The sequence below is a fragment of the Ambystoma mexicanum genome, chromosome 2q (genome assembly GCF_040938575.1).
Source record: "Ambystoma mexicanum isolate Mex_15411 chromosome 2q, UKY_AmexF1_1, whole genome shotgun sequence".
NCBI classification, from domain to species: domain Eukaryota; kingdom Metazoa; phylum Chordata; class Amphibia; order Caudata; family Ambystomatidae; genus Ambystoma; species Ambystoma mexicanum.
The window spans coordinates 42,975,552-43,002,966 of NC_090924.1; positions in this window are offsets into that span (position 1 = coordinate 42,975,552).

Consider the following 27,415-nt stretch of genomic DNA (forward strand, 5'->3'; position numbering starts at 1 on the left):
AATCTCATCCAATCCCATCTTTAATTTCAGAACCCTAGTATTGTTAGAACCCTTCTTGCGCTGATTTTTTCTCAATTGTTTTGCAAAACCATAAGTCATTAGTGATTTTGAGTAACTAAATTAAATCCCAGAGAGAATTAGAGTATCCGCCACGTAAAGGGTTATGCTGGCCACGTAACTACGAAGATTCATGTGTGGTATCCTCTTTTTAATAGTCATTAATATAGTGTAATGAAACCAATCTGCCATTTTTAAAACCGAATTTCTGTTTTAATTTTGCGACTATTTTGCAAAAACACCTCTCACTAAAAACTCCATAACTTCTTCAGTTTTAAAGATAGAAACGACATTTCAACTCTCACTGAAACCTAAGACCCTTAGCTACATCCACAAACCGCATAGCAGAACAGTGTATTTGACCAATTTATATCCAAAATTGCATAGTGAAATTTTGCCGTGAATTTGCAGTTTTCAAAAGTTACACGTGTCTTTTTCCCATTCAAAGTGCTTCTGCAATTCTATTCTGATCTAATGCATGTACTGTTGTTTATCTTGTAGCTCATGTTTGTTAGGACCTGTTTAGGGTTGCTTTCCTAAGAATTTTTCTCCATTTAAGCATCTTTGACAACTTTGTATTATTTCACAAAGCCATTTTCACCTGTCATTTAAAATTGTCAATTTCAAAAATGGTTTTCTCACTTGTTTGGGGAGGGAAGATTACATTTAAACTCTAGACATTGGGTTTCATTACGAGTCACCCGGTCTGGAAATAATGGTGGCAGTAAACCCGCCGCGACCGTTGTTTCCGGACTGGGTGATCCCAAGTTCTGCAGGGCGGCGGTGTCATTCCCGCCAGGTCTGACCTTGCGGGTTTAACACCACCCGCCTGCAGGCGGACGTGGAAACACTGGCACCATGACAAGATGGTGCCGCTGTTTCCACTTCCCCATTCCCATTGAGACTCAATGGGAATGGGGATTTACCGAATTCCGCCTCCAGAATTCCCGGGTCACCGGGATCGTAATGCCCCGGTAATTCCGGGAATCATGGAGGCGGAATGGTAATACGAGTCTGGCGGTAACCTGCCGGAATTTCATGCACGGTTACTGCTGGACTCGTAATGAGGCCCATTGTCTTTCATTCCTGAATACCTGCTGATTACTTACATCTGTGTAGGATTGCTCAATTGTACTTCAGTACTTTGCAAGGGGAACGATTAACCTAAATGCTATATGTTCACAAACCAAACTGTTCTTTTTCCTGTGTTTTCTATTCTGCATCATCAATGACATTTGTGTTGTCATCTTTGATGTCCTGGGTGTTAGTCTTAGCAGTGCACGGTGGTGGCGCGAGTTATGGGTGCTTAGCTTACCATAACTGGCGAATTTCAGGGGGTTTTCGGTTTTACTTGGAACCAAAATGTCCCTTTAACAAAGTTTTTTTACTGAATCTGATAGGTTTTTAGTAGCGCAACTTAACCATAACGTCCCTTTAACAAAGTTTTTTTACTGAATATATATATATATATAGTTGCTGTTTCCATAGGAAGAGCACTTTTTGGGCGGCTTATAACTTCGCTCTCCCTGGACGGATCCTCACCAAACTTTGCAAAAGAAGTAGTTGGGTCACTCTGAATTTTTTTTCAAAGTTTGGTGAGGATTCGTCCAGGGGGGGGGAAGTTATAGGGGGGTCCCAAAACTTTTTTTTTTCTAATAGACTGAATGGGAAAAAACTTTGCGCACGGCTACAGCCCGAACCGCTGGACGGATTTACACCAAATTTGCGGCAGGAGCGGCGGCCTGGTCCCAAAAGCGTGCTTTTGTAAATTTGGTGTAAATCTGTCCAGTAGTTTTTTTAAAAATGACCAAAATGTAAGGCAAAAAAATTAGTGATATCTGCGTTCGCTTCGTGGACGGACTTCCCTGTTCGCTCCGCGGACAGCACCCCGATTGGCCCATGGGCTTGCGTCATGTCCGCGGACATGCGACGTGTTCGCTGATTGGACGGCGAGGGGCGTGGAGCGCGTCAGATTTTCTGTGGCGCCCGCCATCTTGTATTCGCAGTCGACCGCGTACAGCGCAGTGAAAAGTGGATAAAAAATTGTATTTAGTGCCGTGTGTTGGTGTGTAAGAGTGTTTGGGGAGGGTGGGGGAGTATGAGATAGGTTCAATGTTTTGTTTTTTTATGTGCTAGACCTTTTTGTTGCGTTCGATTTGTCCGCGGAGAACACGGCTGTTCTGACATTTTGTAAATAAACTAAATGGTGGGGTGTTTAGAGGACGGAGTATGTGTCATTATTGTTCGCAAGGAAGGTAAAAATGAGCTATGAACACTCGCGGTGTACTTAATTGTTCGTAAATACACAAACTGGGGGTGTCCTCAGGACGCTGTCCGTATTGTAATCTGTCTAGTTGAATGTGTTCTAAGAACACTCGCAGTGTCCCGAAATGGTTGCAATTACACAAAATGGGGGTGTTCTGAGAGCGTTGTTTGTATTGTTCGTTGTCAGGGTGAAAGTGTTTTAAGAGCACTCCTTTTGTTCGCTAATAGTACAATTTCCTAGGGGTGCCAACCGACTTTTTGTCCACTAAAGAAACGATAAATCCGGCTGGTGTGCGCCGACATTATGTGATAATCCTATGACTGGCGCTATTAACCTTGCTGACTTGCTTTTGCGACACTAAATCATATCTCCCGCCCCTAAGCCTGATATTATCAAAGCATTCATATTCCCCGCCTTTCTCTGTGACGTTACAGGGTGCGTAATGAAACGCGCCCAGTCGTCTCCAGTACTACGCGACTTTAGACAGAACCCGGAAGACAACACACATTATGTCACAACACAGCGCGCCACAATTCGGAATATGAAACTGTGATTTAAAAGCAAAGAGCAAGATTGTAAATGTTGTAAAGTACATTTATTTGACATCAAATGTTTAGAGAATATTCAGCAATTTGCATTTATCTTTGTTGTCGATCCGCAAAAGTTCATGTTGAGACACGCGATGTTCCTTTGCGGTACAGAGAGTGTTAGATCAGCTTACAACTCAGTGCGCCACAATTCGGAATATGAAACTGTGGTTTAAAAGTAAACAGCAGGATTGTACATTTGGTAAAGTACATTTATTTCACATGAAATGTTTAGTGAATATTCAGCGATTTGCTATTGTATCTGCTGTCGATCAGCAAAAGTTTATTTGGAGCCACGCGTTGTTCCTTTGCGGTAGATAGGCTGTTGGTTTATGATAAAAGCAGTAAATGGTCGCTCTGATAATTGGAAGGTTGCTCCAACAACGAGCCATTAAACCACCCTATTGGTTGGTATGTTGTTTGTAGCCGCTAGTACTGCGTAAGGGCATATTGGTCCTTGGCGATTGTCCCATAAAATGGTGAGGGTCATGAAGTTGCATATTTGGACTTGCACCTGGCAGTTGAAGACCCCATCCGCTGGAGTCTGTAAATCGTGACATAGACAAAATGGGGCCACGTACCTGTTTTAAAAAACATAAATTAGTCTCACGAGCCGATCTTCATTAAAAATCATCATTTTATTTATTAGGGCGTGAAACTATTTGCTATCGGAGATAGTGCAACAGAGTATGTTAATAATAAAATAATAATATTTTCCCATTCATATAGCGCTAAGAACCGTGAGGTATGTAAGCGTTGCTTATTATTAACCACGGTGTGTGGTGCTCATTTATCGACCACGGAAGGATGAAAGGCTGAGTTTCGCCTTGCCGGGATTCAAACTTGCGTTAGCAAGCTGTGCACGGATGTCAAAGCGAGCGCTGTACTCGCTGTGCCACTTGACAGGCTACAGTGAAGTGGCACAGCGAGTAGAGCGCTTGACCGCCTATAGACCGGTTAAATTATTTCTATTAACCCACCCTGTGTCGTCTGCCTTTTCCAGAGCCCTCTAAACGACATGGGATCAATTCGGCGGTGATAGTGCGCGGTAGAAAACATTATGCCACTTTCAACGAACAAGTTCAACTTGAGCGGTCTTTAATGCTACGCTATTGTAATTATATTTGGTATAAAGTAATCTAAAGGGTTACTTACAGTACAATTGCAATTTCCATTGTCTACGATTGGTGCAGTCCCAAAATACGACTCTGCGTGTGCCAACGATCTTTCGTATAGTGATATAATATGTAAAAGTGGTTTCGTTTCAGAAATTTCATCTTTATCTTCTCTTACGTTTTAGCAACACTCATTCAAGAGAAGTCTTTCATCACAATCTCTGTCTGTCAAGGTCAAAACACAATACAACCTTATAGTCCGCTTCGTGAGCCTCTCCGGGGCCCGAGAAAAAAATGGAAGCAGCTGACCTTCACTGTGAACGAGCATAAATTCTTACTTTGCAACATTCTGTGTAAAGCCATCTGTAGAAGTTGGTTTTTGCACGCCATGTTTGTATATTGTTTGCGTGATATTAAAAAAACTTTGTTAAAGGGACGTTATGGTTAAGTTGCGCTATTAAAAACCTATGAAATTCAGTGAAAAAACTTTGTTAAAGGGACGTTATGGCTCAAAGTAAAACCGAAAAACTCCTGAAATTCGCCAGTTATGGTAACATAAGCAACCATAACTCGCGCCACTGTGCACTGCTAACACTAACACCCAGGACATCAAAGATGACATCACAAATGTCATTGATGACATAACTGATGACATCACATGGCTGGCTCTCCCTTTTTATCCTTTACTGACATATCGAAGCCACTTAGTTTTCTTCAGTAACAGTCAGGAAGTAAAAATTGAAAAGGTACTATATTTGTAGACTTAGGGTCCTGTTGCATCATATGAAACATGTACATAGCGGAAGATAAAGGCTTGAAAGAGAGCAATCCTTTCTGTGCATGAAGATAATCATTATGGTTATCAGCACTTTCTCATAGTTTTATTTTTATTACTCTACCTTCCCTCTATATGCTCATATTTGTATACATTATACTCACTCTCCATAGAGTGAATGGGAAAAACATTTTGCTCGCGCATACAGCCCAAACCGCTGGACGGATTTCCACCATATTTGGACCAGGAGCAGCGGCTTGGTCCCGAAAGCGTGCTTTTGCAAATTTGGTGAAAATCCGTCCAGTAGTTTTTTTTAAAATGACCAAAAAGTAGGTACAAACAAATTAGTGATATCTGTGTTCGGTTTGCGGATACACTTCCCCGTTCGCTCCGCGGAAAGTGTCCTGATTGGCCAATCGTCATGCGTGATGTTCGCGGATATGCAAAGTGTTCGCTGATTGGACGGCGTGGAGCGTGAAGCGCGTCAGATTTTTCAGTAGCGCCCGCCATATTGGATTCGCGGACGTCCCCGGACAGCGCGGTGAAACTTTATTCAAAATGTGTATTTTGTAGAGTGTGTTGGTGTGTAGGAGTGTTAGGGGAGGGTGGGAGTGTATGAGATAGGATGAAAGTTGTGTTTTTTATGTGTTAGACATTCTTTTTGTGTTCGATTTGTTTGCGGCCATTACAGGTGTTCTGAAATGTTCTAAATAAACTGACTAGGGGGTGTTCTAAGGAGTCAATATGTGTCCGTTTTGTTCGCAAGCAAAGTGAAACTGTTCTAAGAACACTTGCGGTGTCCGGGGAGTGTTCGTAGGTGGTGTCCTGAGGACGCTGTCCGTATTGTTCTCTGTCAAGTTGAATGTGTTCTAAGAACACGCGCGGTGTCCTGAAATGTTCGCAAATAAACAAAATGTGGGTGTTCTGAAGATGTTTTTGAGAACACTCCCAGTGTCCTGAAATGTTTGTAGGGGTTGTTCTGAGGACGCTGTCCGTATTGTTCTCTGTCAAGTTGAATGTGTTCTAAGAACACTTGCGGTGTCCTGAAATGTTTGCAAATAAACAAAATGGGGGTGTTCTGAAGACGCTTCTAAGAACACTCGCGGTGTCCGGGGAGTGTTCGTAGGGGGTGTCCTGAGGACGCTGTCCGTATTGTTCTCTGTCAAGTTTAATGTGTCCTAAGAACACTCGCGGTGTCCTGAAATGTTCGCAAATAAACAAAATGGGGGTGTTTTGAAGACGCTTCTAAGAACACTCGCGGTGTCCGGGGAGTGTTCGTAGGGGGTGTCCTGAGGACGCTGTCCGTATTGTTCTCTGTCAAGTTGAATGTGTCCTAAGAACACTCGCGGTGTACTGAAATGTTCGCAAATAAACAAGATGGTGGTGTTCTGAAGAGGCTTCTAAGAACACTTGCGGTGTCCGGGGAGTGTTCGTATGGGGTGTCCTGAGGACGCTGTCCGTATTGTTCTTTGTCAAGTTGAATGTGTCCTAAGAACACTCGCGGTGTCCTGAAATGTTCGCAAATAAACAAGATGGTGGTGTTCTGAAGACGCTTCTAAAAACACTCCCGGTGTCCTGGAATGTTCGTAGGGGGTGTCCTTAGGACGCTGTCCGTATTGTTCGTTGTTAAGTTGAAAGTGTTGTAAGAACTATCGCGTTGTTCTGAAATGTTCGTAGGGGGTGTCCTGAAAACGGTGTCCGTATTGTTCGCTGGCAAGTTCAAAGTGTTCTAAGAACACTCACATTATTTGCGGACATTAAAAGTTTCCCATAGATCATAGTTGAAATGTTTGACTCTATGGATGTGATATGCTGCGGTGGTTGTTGCCAGGGCATAGAGTCTTGGGTGCATGGCCATTTGGCCATGCACCCAAGATTGTATGCCCTGGCAACAACCACCGCAGCATATCACATTCATATTTGCTTATAACTTTGGGTGAAAAACAAATGTATAAGGAACAAAGGTATTAGATACTATGGATGTGATATGCTGCTATGGTTGTCCTTATTATTGTATACTTACTGTTTGGTCTAGTAATGGGAGTCCATGTTTTTCTTCTTCATTTCTGTGATAAAAGAAAATAGCATGTTAGTATTAGTATTTTGTAATGACTTATTACATTGTATAAGCAATATACTTTTATTTTTTTTCGACCCTCATATTTAGTAGAGTACAAATCAGAGTACTGTGCAATTTGCTCAGTTTCTGTATTTGTTGCTAAAATCATTGGGTCTGTGGGAGAAAAAAAAATCCATGTTGGATTAAAAAAAAAACCTTTTTCTGTTATGCTACAATTTATTTGTTTGTTTGTTTTCAGTGTTCACTTGTTGTTTCTGGCTAATGCTTTATACTTTGCTTTGTTGTATTTTTTTTGGAGCAGTAACAGATTCTTCATTTGTTTTGATATTATAAAATTTTGGAGCAGTTAGATACCAATTGGCATATTCTAACTGTCTATTTTTTTAATATATTTTAGTGGTTTTGATTTACCTATTTGGATATTGTTAAATTTTGGGACAGTTAGATACCAATTGGCGTATTCTAACTGTGTATTTTTTGGCCTAATTTAGTGGTATTCATTTATCTGATTAGTTGTTGTAGAATCTTTGAGCTGTTAGATAGCTTTTGGAGTATTCTAACAGTTTATATTATTTTAACACAAATTTATAATTTTGGGACAGTTAGATACCAATTGGCGTATTCTAACTGTGTATTTTTTGGTCTAATTTAGTGGTATTCATTTATCTGATTAGTTGTTGTAGAATCTTTGAGCAGTTAGATAGCTTTTGGAGTATTCTAGCAATTTATATTTTTGTAACACAAATTTACTTAAAGGTTTAAATACAGTTTATTTATCAAATTCTGGTTTTAAGAACATCAAATAAGCGTTTGTAAGATTTGCTGGTAATCTCTGCTTTAGAGTAATGGTACTATCATTACATTCAAACCATCCACATTTCTTTTTTATGTATGCAGTGTGGTGCCCTGAATTGGTTGTGGCTCCTGCATGGTAGATTATACCTATTGTTGTGAAGGTTTTCTTACCAAGTGATATTTGACCATGTGTGAATCCAGTCAGCTTGCAGTTGTTTTTGGTACCATCTGCATTGTAACGTAGAAGCATTAGTATTACGTATTTACTATGTGTTTGTATTACTAACATGGAGCGATTATCTGAATTGCAGGTAGAGCATAATCTACCATGGTTTGCATTTTGTACAAGTTGCTGAAATGGAATGGATTCACAATTTGGTATTGATATATATATGAAGCGTTCATTGGGGATTTCTTCTTGTGTCACATTGTTGCAGGGAGTGCATGTATGTTTCCAGATGTATGAAATCTGAAAGATTTCATTTATAGGTATGTTTTTGTTTTCCAGTACTTGTAGTAAGTACATTAGAAATTCTTGTGGATCTTCCTGTGAGTTTATAGTGAATTTCACCATTCCAGCACAGTAGTCCAATTGTCAGGATTGTTTGCTGCATTTCTGTGAAGTACTAACATTTGCAAACACAATGGGTCTGTACTGTGTGAGTAAATGTTGTCAACAATTGGTGGTAATTGAAATAGAATATTAATTGCTACATTTGCATAGCAACTTACACCAACTATATTTGAGAATTTAAATGGTCCAGGTAGTTCTGTATCTAACTGCTTTTTTCGGAGCTTGTCTTCCTTCTTTAAAGAAGTACCTGGTTTACTTTCTCTAATTGATTCTTTTTTGTTTGTGGTACTTGATGAAGTATTAGTTTCTTTTACTCTCTTTGGAGGATTTGCAGTGACGTCCTGTTGCATTTCTGTTTGATTTAGTTTTCTTTTACAACGTTTTAGTTTTTGTGGAACAGAATATGTGTTTAGATGGGGAGTGTATAGTGAGCGAAGTCTATTATATTCTAAAATGCAAGGAATATCAGCGTTTACTTTACTTGCATCAAAGTTGATTAGAAATAGACCGTCAAGTGTACGTAAGTGTGATAGTGCTACGTAGCTCATGCCTTCTTTAAAGACTGTGTTACCAATATCTATCATTGCTTTGTCTAGGGTAAGACCTTGTGATTTATTAACTGTGACTGCGTATGCAAGAGTTAGAGAAAATTGTTCTCTGCGTACATACATATCTTTGAAGAGAAGGAATCTAGCTGTTGAACGTCCTATCCGTTTTACTTCTGAAAGTTTGTCAAAGAGTATATTGACAAACTGAATTTTGTTGTCACGTGGGTATGTTTGAAAGCCAACAACTGTACCCAGTGCTCCATTAACTAGTCCTTGGTCCACGTCAAGGTTACGTTTAAGCATTACTCTGCAATTTAAGGATAATTTTAACATCTTTTCTAAGCCTGCTGTGTTTGAGATTGATTTTTCTAAATTATTTAGTCTTGTTGTGGCTTGGTCACACATGGGTAGTGTCATACCATGTACATCTAGTTTGTCTGTGGCGCTAATTTCCATTATTGGTTGCATTTCTTTACTTAGCATGATTTCATTGAATTTGAAACAGCTTGCAAGAGTTGGCATTAAGGCCATACAATTGACATTTTTGTGGGCTAATTTTTCCATAACATCTGTAGCACATGCATTATCGCCATAAAGTGCATTAATGTGCCGGGTTTTCAATGTTGCTTCTGCTTCTTTAGAAAGTATACCAACTCTCAAACTTTTTAAAATGTTGGCATAAGTTAGATCTGCAGATTGGTGCATGTTTTCTGTTAATTCTCTGTATTGGAAATGTTCCCAAAGGTTGACATTTCCAATGCTGCCAGCAGTTTTACAGCAGAGTTTGTGCCCTAATGTTTTAAAAATAGGTTCACCTTTTACTGGTGTTAATTGAAGCAGATCTCCAAAAACAATAATGTGTTTTCCTGCAAAGAGCTCTTCATAGTCTGTTTTGAGTACTTCTTGTAATCTGAGGTGAATGAAAGCTAACATCAGGTTGGAGACCATGATCACTTCATCTATTAGTAGCATTTTCATTTGTTTCAATACTCTGCGTAATTCCATTGCAGCTTCTGCAGAAAGTTTGTAATAGTCTAATTTGTTCTGGTGTTCTACTGGTAATAGTAGTAATCGGTGTAATGTAACACCACCTATGTTGTAGGCAGCTAAACCTGTGGGGGCAGTGACAACAGCTGACAGTTTGTTGTTTGTCAATTGTTGAAAGAACTTACTAATGATTTTGATTAGGAATGTTTTGCTAAAACCAGCTTCACCAGTGACGTACAGTAGTATAGGTTTATAATTATGGCAGGAACATTCTTTATTTTCATGTTTTACACCATGTGCAATTTGTTTTGTTACTTCTTGAAAAATGCTACTTTGCTCATTGTTTAGTTTTGATTGTAGTATAGTTAAGTCTTCCTTATCTTCATACTGACACATGGTGTTTTCTACTTCTATCATAGCTAATTCTGCCTCATTTGTTATTAGTGGTTCTCCAAGTGGTTCTTGGCTTCCTGTTACAGAAGGTTGACTACTGTCAGGAGTATCCTTATCTAGTCGGGCTTGGAGTTCTTCTTCATGTTGCTGTTCATTGTGCAACATTGTTTTGTACTGTGTAAAGTTTACATCAGTTATAGTGCTTTCATTTGCTTTGAAAGCATCCTCATATGAGTCAAAGTTATCTAGTAATTGTTCTTCTTTTCTCCATGGTTTGAAGAGTTGTAGCAGGGACATGTAATATACTTCTTTATGTTGAGGAGTCTTCAATGACAATTTGATATGATTAATTAAATTTGGTTTAGTGAGTTTAATTAAGCTGCCTTCACAGTCTGTCAGTCTATATTTACCTTTTTTTTCATCGGGTTTCATATTATTTTTGTATGTGTAGTTTTGGACTATTTGGTATAGACACATGTTTTCCAAAGTATTACTTCTGTTTGGGTAGTATGTGTCCAATAAATTGTTTTTTAAAATGTCTTGGCTGTTGGGATCATGTTTGGCTATTGTTTCTATATCTTCATATGATTTTAGAACTCTTTTTCTAGATTTAGCTGGACCAAGACTTAGCCATACTATATTTTCAGATTTACCATACAATGAAGTACCAGTTAAACGATCAGCTGCTTCATAAGATCCACATTCTCTATGGCTGAGCAGTTTTATGCCCAAGCTGTATAATTTCTGAGATACTGTTTTATCTGATGACAGGTCATTCCAGAGGTCTTGGAGCTCTGTCTTTTCTGCTTTAGTTAAGTATGCTGTGACATATCGTGCAACTGCAGTAGAATTGTCTGCAATGTACTGCACATCTATGTTTGCATTCCATAAGTGGGCAATGATTGCATTATAATCATTGATATATTTTTCTTCTTCTTTTCTTTTTATGTAATATGTATTTTTAGGTGACTTTCCTTTAACAGTATGTCTAACTGAAGACATGAGGTTGTTTACTTGACCTGTATTTGTAACTGGTCTAGGGAAACCAAATCGGCATTTGGTGTAGTATTTGCCTTTGTTTTTGTATTTGCAACGACAATATTGTCCACATTTGTGTCTTTGAAATTGTAAAATGTGTGCACGAAGATCACTATAAGTGGCTTCTGATGGAATTTCACAAGTGACATATTTTTCAATAAACTGTAAAACAGTGGCATCACTGTCTTGACCAAATTTAGGAGCATCTTTAATCCATAAAAGCATGTGGATATGTGGTGCTCCTCTGGCTTGGTATTCTTTTCTCCAAAAGAAGTGTTGCACTTCTCCAAGGGGAGGAACAGTTTTATTACAAATAAAATGTAGCATAGCAATGAAGCGATGGTGAAAATATCTTGAAACATTAACAGGATCCAACGAACAAAGTTCTCCAGGTGTTAGAATATCTATGTTTGTTTTGTTTTTATTTGATATGCGTAGGAAATCATGTAAATCTTCCCATGCGTATTCTGCACAACTTAATGTAACAAACCAAGTGGGTGGGCCAAGGTTTCTGATCATACAACGTACATCTCCATGACGTTGAAACCAGTACTCTTTAGTACCACGCATATTTGCTAATAGATTTGTAATATTTGATTGTAAAACCTCATCCTTTTGTTGCACTTTCTCTAATAATTGTGTAGCTGTCATATTTTGAAAGTGTGATCCTGATTTTAATATGTGTGCAACTCCGTAACATAAAGTTGCTAGTTCACTTTCAAAGAGTAGGTGGAATATGTATTCCACATTTTGTCTAAATCTGGGATCTTCAGAATACATCCGTAATGAGCGGTATTCTCAAGCTGATATTTGAATAGGTCTATCATCATACCTTCTTCCTTTGCCAGTAGGAAAGAGTAGAGGAAAAGCACATGCTTCTATACCTTTTTCCCATATACTGATTGGCGATCCTTTTGTTTGACGCATTTGGTAAGTTTCTAGTACATCTTGTACGGTGTCATTACAGTGCAAAGGATGAATTGTATAATGGTCTAAAGTATTTGATATTGTAGCAGGATCTAGTAGCTCAAATTGACCAGCTTCTTGTGTTTCTTGAATTATTTCAGTTGTATCTTTCAAGTTTTCTTCAATATTAATTTCTTTGTAATATTCATTATTCTGTTTAAGATATTGGAAGGCTTGTCTAACTTTATATAAATCTACCAGCTGTTGCCATATTTTTTTGTCTTTTGTAGGTACTCCATTTACTAATATAATTAAAGATTGCTGCATTGGACGTTGCACTCCTAGAGTATGCACATTTTCTTTTAGATTTAATGGTAAATATACTACTTTTCCACGAATGCCTTTTACCAATTCAGAGGGAGGTAATTTTGCTGTTTTTGGTTGAAGGCGTATTATTGCTTGAAATGGGTGTACTGTTTGAATTATGATGCTCTCATATAAATTAAGTTGTTGTAGAGGTTTTGGTACTGGGTATAATTCCAAATTATTTGTGATAGAACGTGAAGGAGTTTGGTTGTTGTCAAGTTTTGTAGTGCAATAACTGCAAAGTATTAAGGGCTCAGTTATTTCATATTTGTTTTCTGCTAGAAGGTAGAGAGCTAATTCAAACCATTTAGAATCTTCATTGTCTTCTATTTTGTATGATAGGTCCACAGTTTTTGTGTTACTTTTATAAAAGATTCTACGGCAACATACACATACATGGTTTGGTACTTCAGCTGATGTACTTTTAAATTTTAGTATTTCTTTTTGTATGTGTTTAGCAAAAGGTTGCCATGTGTAGAATTGTTGCTTAATTGGTTTAAAGCTATTTCATTCTGTAAATGGCTTTCACTTCCAAAATATTTTTTCTGGATATAGTGAATTTCTTCAAGTAGGTCTTTTGCTGTACCATGTAGAAGGATGTTATTTAACTTTGCTAGTGCTAAAGCAGGACTTTTAGCATAGTACAGTTTATAGACTAGATTTCTTATAGTTGAATGATGTGTTGATATCCTTTTGATATCATGGAAAGTGGTTTTACAAGTAGGTCCTGTAATGCAGGCCAATGAATGTCCTTGTAGTCCTGTGTACTTGCGCACTGGACAGGTATCTATATTTTGCAGTAATTTAATTTTGATTTTGTCTTTGCTTTTTACATATTTATTGAGGAATTGGTGTAAAGATTTGAAACATTGTTTGGGAATGTTACACATTGACGTGCATGGCCATTTGTACACTAGACGTTCTGATTCAGTTGAATGGAGGGGTAATTCAGGGCATATTTTTGTAAGGAGTACTTCTTGTTCCATTATGGTATTATTCACTTTTTCATAACCTCGACCACTGCTATTTATGGCAATTGTATTCGTTTGCTTTTGTTTGTACGCTTCTTCATTAAAATATGGTTCTGTGCTTGTAGTGTGATTCCATTCACCTCCGCAGATACTTAAGAAGTTCTGTCTGTTGACATTTCGCTTATTGAGAAGTCTTTTTTCTAATTTAGTTATTAGTTTTGTTAGTGGTTTCATTTTGTTTAACAGTAAAATAAATAAATTTCTTTTGAGAAGAATTGCACTGTCCATCAATGCTTCTAAGATTAATTTCCTACGATAGGTTTTAAGCTTTGAACCTGATTTCTCTCCTGTTTTTATAAGATTTTGAAGGACTTTGTGACGATATATTTTGGCTAAAATACTTTTCTTGGTATGCTTACTTTGCACTATATTAAAATTTGAAGAAGTAGTTTTATCTGTACTGATAGCTGATTTTCTGTTAATTGTTTTTTGGTTTGTTTTACATTTTGATAGAGGAAGCAAAGTTGTTGTACTTGAAACTTCTTGTGTTTCACTAAATGATTGTATTAGCTGTTTTGTTTCAACTTTTTTTTACAAATTCTGCTAGAGAATGATGCTTATGTTGGACACCTTTATTTTCATTTGCTCTAATTTTGCGTTGCTTTCTACAGAGTTGTCTTTTGGTAGGCATTCTTTAGGGTCTGTTGAAAAAAATAAAGAAGATATGGGTTGGGGTGTTCTGGAATGTATGTGAGCTGTGTGCATGAGTGTTTGAGTAAGATGATAAAGATGTATGTAATGGTGTGTGATTGTGCATTGGGAACTAAAACTAGTAGGGATTGGTATTCTTGAATTTATGTGTCACTAAACTGGGGTTCAGATGACAAAAAAAAAGTAAGCTAGTGGTGTGGAAAAGTACAAATAGTAAATCTAATGTATACAATTAAAACAGTTGTTTGTTCTATAATATGAAAATTGTAGTGGTTCAGTTGGCTAATTTGTGTGTCCAAAAATAGAAATTTGTGGGCCATTCTGGTTGTAAATCGCTGTTTACGACATGGAAATTTTTGGACAAAATGGTACAAAATCTCTATTTTAAGAAACCAAAATAGCTGGTATTAATGTTATAGTATATTTGATTAATAATATAAATATTATGGTGATATTTTACTTACTTTTTTTTTTAAATTAACAGGTAACTTCTTAGTTTTTCTTTCTTCTTCGAATTCGGCTGCTTCTTTTCAGGAAACTGGTCTTCACTGCAACTGTAAAAGCTTCAAATTAGTAACTTTGTTTGTATATAGCACTGTTTTTAATTTAGATATTGATTTTTTTAATTGAAATCCTCAGTGCCTTCTGTAAAACCATTAAACTAATTTATTTACATAAGATACATTGCATCAGTTCAGTATATATGATATGTTCTTAATGAACAAATTGTATTGAATGACTAACTGTAGCAAAAATAAAATATCTTTACTATGTCTTGTGAAATTTATAATATATTAGTGCATACCACTATTTCTGTAAGTAAACTGTTCTAGGTAATAGTGCCTCAATGTCATGTCTAATTTAAAGTAATTAAGTAAATAAATAAATAAAAACAAAAAATATGAAATTGTATAAGTATTTTTATAAAGGTTTAAACATAGATTGTGTTTGCATGCAATTTTGTTTGAATATATGTAGTCTATATATTTCATTTAAAAAATGTTAGTTTAACATGATTTGAGTGTGTGTGTATAAAGAAAGTAAAAATATAAAGGTGTATAAGTGATAGTTGATTTTAGGAAATTGAAAAAAGTACAGTAAATTCATTTAACAGATTTTACAAGGTAAAAGTCTGTTTGAAAATGTGTTCATCTACTATAGCTCTCAACTCACACGCTTTTGGCGGGTGTCACATGCCTTGTAAAGGGCAGACTCACCCGCCAAGCCTCCTGCACGCCCAATCATTCCAATGGGCGTCTCACCCGCCAAAAACAAAATCGGGTGATTTCACCCGCCTGTAAAACAAAAATGGTTGAGAGCTATGTCATCTACTATACAGAAAATATGCATACCTGAAGTTTGTGCTCATGCATATGGATATGCATAGAGCTGCAAGTAGAAATCTTGAAGACTTGTACAGTATTTGTGGTAGATGCTGCTTGCCAATGATATGACACTTGTACTCAGAGAGATTCAGAGTACATTTGCAGTGCTGATCTATGATGATGCAGTTAGATGTAGAGGTCTTGAATGTGATTGGTGCATGGTCATGTGATTTTTGAGGTACATCCAATGAGGGAATGGCAGAGAGAGTGCAGTGGAAATGGTAGAAGGGCTGTTCATGTTACGATATGTCCGCGGACATGGCGGTAGTTCCCGGACATCGGGAGTTACATCCGGGGATTTTTGGGTTCAGAAGTCATGCAAATGAGAATAAGCACTGAAAGGGATTGGTCAGGAAAGTTTGGTGGGTGTGTTGTGCCAGGAGAGATTTTCTGAGATACTCTTTTTGCTGAGAGAACAAAAGATAGCTATGGCTGTGTGTTTCAGAAAACAGATTGTTTGGATTTTAGGAGATTCGTGGATACATTGGTTGAAGGTGCATGCAGAAAGCTGTGGAGTAGCTGTAGATCTTGGATTCCCACATGTGGAAGTACACTGGCATGGAGTACGTGGAATTAAGTGGTTGGATTTGCTACCTCTCTGTGCTACTTTGGAGACAGTGCAACATCCAGACATAATTGTAATTCATTGTGGAGGGAACAGTTTAGGGCATGTGACTGGAATTTTTTTGCAATTTGCTATGAAAGAAGGACTGAGGAAGGTTATGGACATGTTTCCTAATTCTCAAGTGATATTTTCACAGATTGCGCAGAGACAAATGTGGCTTCGTTCTTCTTCATTTGGTCCACAAATGGAAAAAGCAAGGCGCAATGTTAATAAGGCTGTTTGTGGCTTTCTAAGAGATTTTGGCATGGCTTCTTTTCACAATGAAAATATTATGTTTTGTAGTACATACATTTTTCGCAGAGATGGAGTCCATCTTACTTATGCTGGCAATCAGATTTTTCTGAGAAATGTACAAAATGCATTGCGACCTTTTTTGGAATTACAACAACGATTTTGAAGTAGATGTTAAGCATTTACAATTTTTGACCTACAAACACCACCCAAAGGCTCTTTTTAGAGCCACCACTTCTTTCCAGAGAAAATTACAATGTTTGTGATGGAGTAGTAACCCAATTTTTTTAATGTTCGCGAACTGTCCGCGGACTTCTAAAAAATACAAAGAGCCCTGCTTCATTTATTTTCACTTCTATTTTTTAACTGGGAAAGGCGGCTCTGAAAAGAGCCTTATTTTTTTTTGATTTTTGTAATTTTGTATTTTTTGGGGTTTTTCAGACACGACACACTAGGAGGGGAGGGTAAAGGAGGGTAAAGGGGGGGACACCAACCACAGGGATAAGAAAGGGCGAGCTGAGAGAGGAAGATGTAGAGTGGGTTTTATTTGGGTAGTGAGCAGGTCTTCTCGTGCTCTGAGACGATAGTCTCAAAAGCACTCCGAAGTCGCTCCCCCCTGCAGAGCACTGTGTCACAGTACATACATACAACTGTGACCCTCGAAAGGTAAGGGTCATCAGCATTCTGTATGGCCTGTGAGGCAGCTTGAGAAAGACGCTGTCCCACAGAGGTGGTCCTTGTGGTGACAGGATCAGAAACAGAGGATGAAGTAGAGGAAATCAACCTGCTACGTTCTTCGCAAGGTACAACCCTGCGAATAGCCCCAGAGTGAAATGACCTCAGGTGTCGCTTCATAGTAGTGGTCCCAAAGCTGTAGTTACCGTGCTTCCCGCAACTGAGTATCATTTTGCACTCATGGCAGGTAACATGGTTCGCACGCGCCTTAGGACCATTCCCATTAATGGTAAATAACCGCCACACCCAAGACTCACGCCTAGTGCGGGTAGTAGGGATTTCCTCTACCTCATTCTCATCATCCTCTTCTTCCTCCTCCGCATCCTCAGTCCTGTTCCCCTGTTCAGGCCCTTGGGGAGGTGGTGGTGGTGGAGGGGGTGGTGGTGGTGCTGAAGCAGGTGCAGCACCAAGTGGCAGTTCAGCAGCCAAGGATGCCATGTCGATGATGGTGTAGTCTGCAGGTGGCAGCAAAAATCACTGTGTTCTGAAGAATAGCCAGAAACACAATGGGAATAAGCTCTTGGGCGTGGTCTTTTATAGGGGTGCTTGTGCGCAGTCCGCGGACATGCGCACTGTGCGCGGACAGATCGAACACAAAAAAAGGATCGGAAAGTTTCAAAAGGTTATAGAAACTCAAGATTGCTATGTGGGACTTGTGGCATGGTGAGAATTTATTGAAAAATATTATGGATTAACTGAAAATGTACTTTTAAATTGTTCGGGGACACACGATGAGCGTGGGTGCGATTATATGATCTGTTTGCGAACTAGTCTGCGAAGGAAGCGCCTGTCCGCAGGACACCAATTGCACGGGGATTGGTTAGCGCATGGGCATTGATGTCCTACGGACACTGTTCGGGTTCTGAAGTAATTAAAAGTGCGTCACACGTGAAACGAATATTTCAGGACACCGCGTGTGTTCTTAGAACAGTTTAAACTTGGTAGCGAACAGTAAGGACAGATATAGTGTTCTTCAGGACACGTGTAATTTAGTTTATGTACGAACATTTCAGGACACCAATTGTGTTCTTAGAACACTTTCAATTGTGTAGCGAACACTACGAACAGTTGTACTGTTGTTCAGGACACATCATTTTGTTTATTTACGAACATTTCAGGACACCAATTGTGTTCTTAGGACTGTTTTAAGTTGATAGCGAACATTACGGACAGATATAGTGTTCTTTAGAACACTTTAATTTTTGTTTCTTTACGAACATTTCAGGACACTACGAGTGTTCTTAGAACATTTTGAACTTGCATGAGAACATTACGGACAGATGTAGTGTCCTCAGGACAGTTACATTTTCGTTTCTTTACGAACATTTCCGAACAACCGCGGTGTCCGTGGACACCTAAATTGGTTTTATTACAAGGAACTGAAAGTAATTACAACACAATATAAAAAAGTAACTTTATTTAACATATATAAACAATTTATGACTGAGAAGGTGGGGCAGAAACGGAAACAAAAACAGGAGAATTAGGGTTTTCAATATTAGTGGGATCAGGTGAAGAAGGGATGGAAATCTCATCAAAACGTTGTGGTCCATGGAGAGAGTTTGGGGATAAATGAATGGGATATGGTCAGGGGGGACAAGTACAGGTGGGACAATGGTATGTTGTTGGTGGTTTTAGGTAATCTTCCACAAAGTTCTTTAAATCCATAAAATTTGCCATAAGTTGGTCCATTTTGTGGGTAATGTGTTCAAGAGTGTTATCCACCACTTCTTTTTCTTTGGAAGTTGCAATTTTTGTAGGGTCTGTAAAAAAAAATGTATATGTTGAATGTATACAAAATAATATTTATCAATTGGTTTATACAGTAAAGTGTGTACCATTAGGTGGACTATCTTCTAACATTTCGTCTTGTGGGAAATGGTCCTCTAGCCAGTCCAGAGTACTACACATTTCTGTGAGAAAACAAAGAAGTAATATGTTTTTTTTTTCTAATATAGAAAGTTTATAAATATATGAGTAAAAAGAAGTGCACTTACTATGTCTGGTGAGATATGTAATCAGTAGTGTATACGTCTGGTCTTGCTGTTGGTTGTGGAGCGTCTGTGAGGTAATTATGGTGGAAGCCACTTTATCTTCTTTTGGTATATTCCATTTTAAAACATATTGTATTTACATGAATGGTTAGTGTGTTACATATATGGGTAAGATTTTTTAAGTATTACTACATATACTTTGTATGTGTGCTGCTTTGTGAATTTGTTAAATGTTCCTATGTTATGATATAACTATTACACATCATACCTCCCCAGAGTTTTTAGGTGGTGGTACTGTTCTCCGAACATGTCCGCGAACATTAAATAAGTTCGTGGACATCAAGTTCATAAGAAGAGATCTAGTCAGTTCCATATGACATGTATATAAAGTCAAAGTCATTATTGTTAAGTTGTGCTACTAAAAAACTATGAAATTCAGTGAAAAAACTTTGTTAAAGGGACGTTATGGTTAAGTTGCGCTATTAAAAACCTATGAAATTCAGTGAAAAAAACTTTGTTAAAGGGACGTTATGGTTAAGTTGCGCTACTAAAAACCTATGAAATTCAGTGAAAAAACTTTGTTAAAGGGACGTTATGGTTCCAAGTAAAACCGAAAAACCCTTGAAATTCGCCAGTTATGGTAAGCTAAGCAACCATAACTCGCGCCACCACCGTGCACTGCTAAGACTAACACCCAGGACATCAAAGATGACATCACAAATGTCATTGATGACATCACTGATGACATCACATGTGTATGTACTTCTCATGAAGTATGTGTAGAAGGGATTCTTATTATGTTGCGAAAAAAGTGTCAAGAATCATTGCAAGAAATATACCCTAATAAGTGCATTGAACGATGCATTGATATAAATAGCATCCTATTATGGGGTTCTATCTAGTATACTAAGCTACTCATACAGAAACATAACATTGTGTGCAGCGTACAAGATGAAGGTATGATATTCGTAATGTTAATATGTTGAATAATGAAATGATAAATGTTTTCTTAATAGATTTTTGTGTACTGTGAAAAATGTAATAAGTAGCTAATAAACCCATGTATTACATAATTGCATTACTATAGACAAAACACAAAGACACAAGAACACATACCAATATGGGTATATACAGGGAAAGTGAAGTTGGCAAAAAAACACAAGTAGTAGCAGAAACAATTCATAACTTAACTGATTAGTTTCATGCAAATAAATGATTGCTCTGTTTCAAAGCTGCTATTTACCCTATGTATATGTATCACTTGATGTGATTGGACCCTAAGGAAAGTAGTGTGAGTACAATGTATACAAATATGACCATATACAGGGAAAGTACAGCCATAAAAAAAAACAACAGAACTATCAGAAAGTGCTCATAAGTCTAGTGATTATCTTTATGCACAAAAAGGATTGCTGTCTTTCAAGCTTGTGTTTTCCCATATGTATATGTTTCATATGATGTGACTGTACTCTAAGGGAATTACTGTAAGAACCTACTAGAAGGATAAGTCTACAAATAAAATAAAATTCTTAGTTTCTGACTGTTACTGAAGAAAACCATGTGGCCTAGATATGTCAGCAAAAGAAAAAACAGTGAGCCAGACATGTGATGTCATCAGTGATGTCATCAATGACATTTGTGATGTCATCTTTGATGTCCTGGGTGTTAGTCTTAGCAGTGCACGGTGGTGGCGCGAGTTATGGTTGCTTAGCTTACCATAACTGGCGAATTTCAAGGGTTTTTCGGTTTTACTTGGAACCATAACGTCCCTTTAACAAAGTTTTTTCACTGAATTTCATAGGTTTTTAGTAGCGCAACTTAACCATAACGTCCCTTTAACAAAGTTTTTTTCACTGAATATATATATATATATATATTACACAGCCACGGTATTGGCTGTGTAGTTATGGTTAAGTTGCTAATCCCATTGGAGGAGCACTTTTTGGGTGGCTTATAACTTTGCTCCCCCTGGACGAATCCACACCACACTTTGCAAAGAAAGTGTATGGCCCACGCTGATTTTTTTTAGCAAAGTTTGGTGAGGTTTGCTCCAGGGGGGCAAAGTTATAGGGGGTCCCAAAGACTGAATGGGAAAAAAACTTTGCTCACGCCTGCAGCCCCAACTGCTGGATGGATTTTCACCAGATTTGCGACAGGAGCTGCGGCTTGGTCCCGAAAGCGTGCTTTTGTAAATTTGGTGAAAATCTGTTCAGTATTTTTTTTTAAAATGACCAAAAAGTAGGTCACAAAAAATGTGTGATATCTATGTCCGCTCCGCCGACACATTTCCCTATTCGCTGCGCGGACAGTGTCCTGATTGGCTAATCGGCTTGCGTCATGTCTGTCAACATGCGACGTGTCCGCTGATTGGATGGTGAAGAGCGCGGAGTGCGTCAGATTTTTGGGAACTCCCACCATCTTATGTCCGCGGACAGCGCTGTGACAAATGGTGGAGAAGAACAATTTTGGCAAGTATGTTGGCGTGTAAGACTGTTTGGGGATGGTGGGGGAGTAAGAGATGGGTCAAATATTGTATCTATTTAGGTGGCAGGCACCCCTGTTGTATTTGTTGTGTCCGCGGACAGCCGCGCTGTCCTTGATGTCCTTAATCAACCAAAATGGGGGTGTCCTAAGGACACTATACCTGTCCGTACTGTTCGCAGGCAAGTTGAATCTGTTCTAAGAACACACAAGGTGTCCGGGATGTCCATAATCAAATGAAAATGGAGGTGTCCTTAGGACACTATACCTGTCCGTACTGTTCGCAGGCAAGTTGAAACTGTTCTAAGAACACACACAGTGTCTGGGATGTCCGTAATTAAACAAAAATGGAGGTGTCCTAAAACACTATACCTGTCCGTACTGTTTTCAGGCCAGTTGAAACTGTTCTAAGAACACACACGGTGTCCGGGATGTCCGTAATGAAACGATAATGGCGGTGTCCTAAGGACAGTAAACCTGTCCGTACTGTTCGCAGGCAAGTTGAAACTGTTCTAAGAACACACACGGTGGCTGGGATGCCCGTAATTAAACAAAAATGGAGGTGCCCTAAGGACACTATACCTGTCCGTACTGTTTGCAGGCAAGTTGAAACTGTTCTAATAACACACACGGTGTCCGTGGACATAAAAAGTGCCCATATGACATAGTTAAAATGTTTGATTCTATGGGTGTTATCTATGGGTGTGATATGCTGCTGTGGTTGTGGCCAGGGCCTAGAGTCTTGGGTGCATGGCCGAAAGCCGTAGGCGCTAACTGAATTGAGAAGGAAACATTTTGAATCCCACATGTCTTATTTCAGTGCATTAACACCTGACACCCGGTGGTCGGTGCTACTTTCTACCAACTCAATAAGTATTCGCATCGCCACCCATAACTTTTTGATGGCCATTATGTTGAAATTTAATTTTGTGTCTTCCCTGGAATAGAATTATAAGGGCTTATAAGCCGGCTGTAGTGCGAAAATATAGGAACAGTTCAAATCTGGACGGGCCCGACCACGATTCAGGATAAATTATCATCACTAAATAATGATGAGACTTATATTATGTAATGAGGTTTGAATGTCATCATGAGTCTAATTTCATGCTTTTTAATATTGTATATGAATTACTATATTTTTCTTTTTAAGCAAGTCTCTCACAAGTCTGGCCCTTCCCAATGATTTCAACATTTTTAAACATTTTATGCTTGTATGCTTTCTTTTTTCTTTGTTTCAGTTTCATTTTGTATCATAATGTATTTGAATTTTATTTGACTTTTGTTGTACTTAATCTGTAAATGAATTCTGTTTGAATATTAAAAAATATGGGTGTTCAATCTATGGGTGTGATATGCTGCAGTGGTTGTGGTCAGGGCCTAGAGTCTTGGGTGCATGTGGTGGTTGTGGTCAGGGCCTAGAGTCTTGGGTGCATGGCCAAAGGCGATGCACCCAAGACCAAAGTTCAAGACCAAAGTATAAGTACCGAAGGTATAAACTAGCATGGGTGTGATATGTTGCGGTGGTTGTGGCCAGGGACTACCCAAGACCAAAGTTATAAGTACCGAAGTTATAAGCTACCATGGGTGTGATATGTTGTGGTAGTTGTGGCCAGGGCCTAGAGTATTGGGTGCATGGGCCATGCACCCAAGACCGAAGTTATATGCACTGTTTCAATGGCTGTGTTATGGAGCAGTATTTATGAGTTGTACTTATTGTAATATACTTACTGTTTGGTTTTGCAACGACTTATAACATTGAATAATAGACATTCTTTATTAATTTCGATCCTCATATTTAGTAGATTACAAACCAGTGTACTGTGCAATTTGCTCAGTTTCTGTGTTTGTTTTTCAAATCATTGGGTCTGTGGGGAAATAAATGATCCATGTCGGATTAAAAAAAATGTTTTTTTGTTATGCTACAGTCTATTTGTTTGTTTGTTTTCAGAGTGCACTTGTTGTTTCTGGCTAATGTTCTATCTGTTGGCTTATTGCACATTTTTGGAGCAGTTAGATACCTGTTGGCGTATTCTAACAGTGTATTTCTTGTTATAATTTAGTGGTATTCATTTTTCTGTTTGGTTGTTATAGAATCTTGGGGCAGTTAGATACCTGTTGGCGTATTCCATCAGTTTATAGTTTTTTAAATGAAGTTTTGTTAATGTTTATGTACAGATTAGTTATTAAATTTTGGTTTCAAGAAGATTAAATAAGCGTTTGGAAGATTTGCTGGTAATCTCTGCTTTAGAGTAATGATACTACCATTAAATTCAAATCATCCACATTTCTTTTTAATATATGCAGTGTAGTGACCTGCATTGGTTGTGGCTCCTGATTGGTAGATAAAAAAAACCTTTTTTGTCATGCTACAGTCTATTTGTTTGTTTGTTTTTAGTGTTCACTTGTTGTTTTTGACTAATGTTCTATCTGTTGGCTTGTTGCACATTTTTGGAGCAGTTAGATACCTGTTGGCGTATTCTAACTGTCTATTTTTTGTTATTATTTAGTGGTATTGATTTATCTTTTTGGTTGTTGCAAAATCTTGGGGCAGTTAGATACCTGTTGGCGTTTTCTAACTGTTTATTTCTTGTTATAATTTAGTGGTATTCATTTATCTGTTTGGTTGTTATAGAATCTTGGGGTATTTAGATACCTGTTGGCGTATTGTAACAGTTTATAGTTTTTTAATTGCAGTTTTGTTAATGTTTAAGTACAGATTAGTTATTACATTTTGGTTTTAAGAAGATTAAATAATCGTTTGTAAGATTTTCTGGTAATCTCTGCTCTAGAGTAATGGTACTATCATTAAATTTGAACCATCCACATTTCTTTTTAATATATGCACTGTAGTGACCTGCAGTGGTTGTGGCTCCTGCGTGGTAGATTATACCTATTGTTGTGAAGGTTTTCTTACCAAGTGATACTTGGCCATGTTTGAATCCAGTCAGCTGGCAATTGTTTTTGGTACCATCTGCATTGTAACATAGAAGCATTAGTATTACGGATCTACTATGTGTTTGTATTAGTAAGGTGGAGCGATTATCTGAATTGCAGGTAGTACATAATCTACCATGGTTTGCATGTTGTACAAGCTGCTGAAATAGAACAGATTCACAATTAGGTATGGATACATACACGAAGCGCTCATTAGGGATTTGTTCCTGTGTCACATTGTTGCAGAGAGTGCATGTATGTTTCCACATGTATGAAATCTGGAAAATTTCATATATAGGTATGTTTTTGTTTTCCAGTACTTGTAGTAAGTACATTAGAAATTCTTGTGGATCTTCTTGTGAGTTTATAGTGAATTTCACCATTTCAGCACACTAGTCCAATTCTTGTTTTATTCCATGAACACTATACGTGTTGTGAGGATTGTTAGTTGCGTTTCTATGAAGTACTAACATTTGTAAACACAATTGGTCTGTACTGTGTAAGTAAATGTTGTCAACAATTGGTGGTAATTGAAATAGAATATTCATTGCTACATTTGCATAGCAACTTACACCAGTTATATTTGAAAATGTGAATGGACCAGATAGGTCTGTGGCCAAGTCATTTTTTTTTAGGAGTGTTTGTTGCTTCTTTGAAGAAGTACCTGAGTTACTTTGAGTAATAGGTTCTTCTTTAGTTGTCATAATTGATGAAGTATTAGCTTCTTTTAGTCTCTTTGGAGGATTTGCAGTGAGATCCTGTTGCATTTCTGTCTGAATTAGTTTTCTTTTACAACGTTTTCCTTTTTGTGGAACAAGATATAGTTTTAGATGGGGGGTGTATAGTGAACGTAGTCTATTGTATTCTAAAATGCAAGGAATATCAGCATTTATTTACTTTCATCAAAGTTGATTAGAAATAGACCGTCAACTATATATAAGCGTGGTAGTGCTACGTAGCTCATGCCTTCTTTAAAGACTGTGTTACCAATATCTATCAATGCTTTGTCTAGGGTAAGACCTGGTGATTTATGAATGGTGACTGCATATGCTAGAGTTAGAGAAAATTGTTCTCTGCGTACATACATGTCTTTGAATAGAAGGAATTGAGCTGTTGAGCACCCTATCCTTTTTACTTCTGAAAGTTTGTCAAAGAGAATATTGACAAACTGAATGTTGTTGTCACGTGGGTATGTTTGAAACCCAACAACTGTACCCAGTGCTCCATTAACTAGTCCTTGCTCCACGCCAAGGTTACATTTAAGCATTACTCTAAAGTTTAAGGATCATTTTAATATTTTTTCCAAACCAGCTGTGTTGGAGATATAATTTTCTAAGGTATTTAGTCTTGTTGTGGCTTGTTGACACATGGGTAGTGTCATACCATGTATGTCAAGTTTATCTGTGGAACAAATTTCAATTATTGGTTGCATTTCTTTTTTCAACATTGTTTCATTGAATTTGGAACAGCTTGCAAGAGTTGGCATTAAGGACATACAATTGAAATGTATGTGCGCTAATTGTTCCATAACATCAGTAGCACATGAGTTATAGCCATAAAGTGCATGGATGTGCATGGATGTCCCGGGTTTTTAATATTGCTTGTGCTTCATGAGATAGTACACCAACTCTAAGACTTTTTAAAATGTTGGCATAAGTGAGATCTGCAGATTGACGCATGTTTATGTTAATTCTCTGTATTGGAAATGTTGCCAAAGGTTGACATTTCCTATGCTGCCAACGGTTTTCCGGCAGAGTTTGTGTCCTAAGGTTTTAAAAATTGGTTTACCTTTCACTGGTGTCAATTGAAGATCTCCAAAAATAATAAGGTGTTTTCCTCTAAAGAGCTCTTCATAGTTTGTGTTAAGTATTTCTTGTAATCTGAGGTGAATCAAAGCCAACATTAGGTTGGAGACCACGCTCACTTCGTCTATTAGTAGCATTTTCATTTGTTTTAACACTCTGTGTAGTTCCATTGCAGCTTCTGTAGAAAGTTTGTAATATTCTAATTTGTTTTGGTGTTCTACTGGCAGGAGTAGTAATCGGCGTAAAGTGACTCCACCTATGTTGTAGGCAGCTAAACCTGTGGGGGCAGTTATCACAGCTGACAGTTTGTTGTTTGTCAATTAAATAATAAATAATAATAATAATAAATAATTGTTGAAGAAACTTGCTGATGATTTTGATCAAGAATGTTTTGCCTGAACCAGCTTCACCACTGACGTATAATAGTATAGGTTTGTAATTTTAGCAGGTACATTCTTTATTTTCATGTTGTACACCATGTGCAATTTCTTTTGTTCTTTTATTACTTCTTGAAAACGGCGACGCTGCTCATTGTTTAGTTGTGATACTAGTATACTTAAGTCTTCTGTATCTTCATACTAACACGTGGTGTTTTCTACTTCTGTCATAGCTAATTCTGCCTCATTTGCTATTAGTGGCTGTCCCAGTGGTTCTTGGTTTCCTGTTACAGAAGGTTGATTACTGTCAGAAGTGTCCTTATCTAGTTGGGCCTGGAGTTCTTCTTCGTGTTGCTGTTCATTGTGCAACATTTTTTTTGTACTGTGTAAAGTTTACATCGGTGATAGTGCTTTCATTCGCTTTGAAAGCGTCTTCATAGGAGTCATAGTTATCTAGTATTTCTTCTTCTTTTCTCCATGGTTTAAAGAGTTGTAGCAGGAACATGTAATATAGTTCTTTATGTTGTGGAGATTTTAATGACAATTTGATATGATTAATTAAACTTGGTTTGGTAAGTTTTACTAATCTGCCTTCACAATTTGTCACTCTGTACTCTGTATCTACCTTTTTTTTTCATCGGATTTTATATTATTTTTGTATGTGAAGTTTTGGGCTATA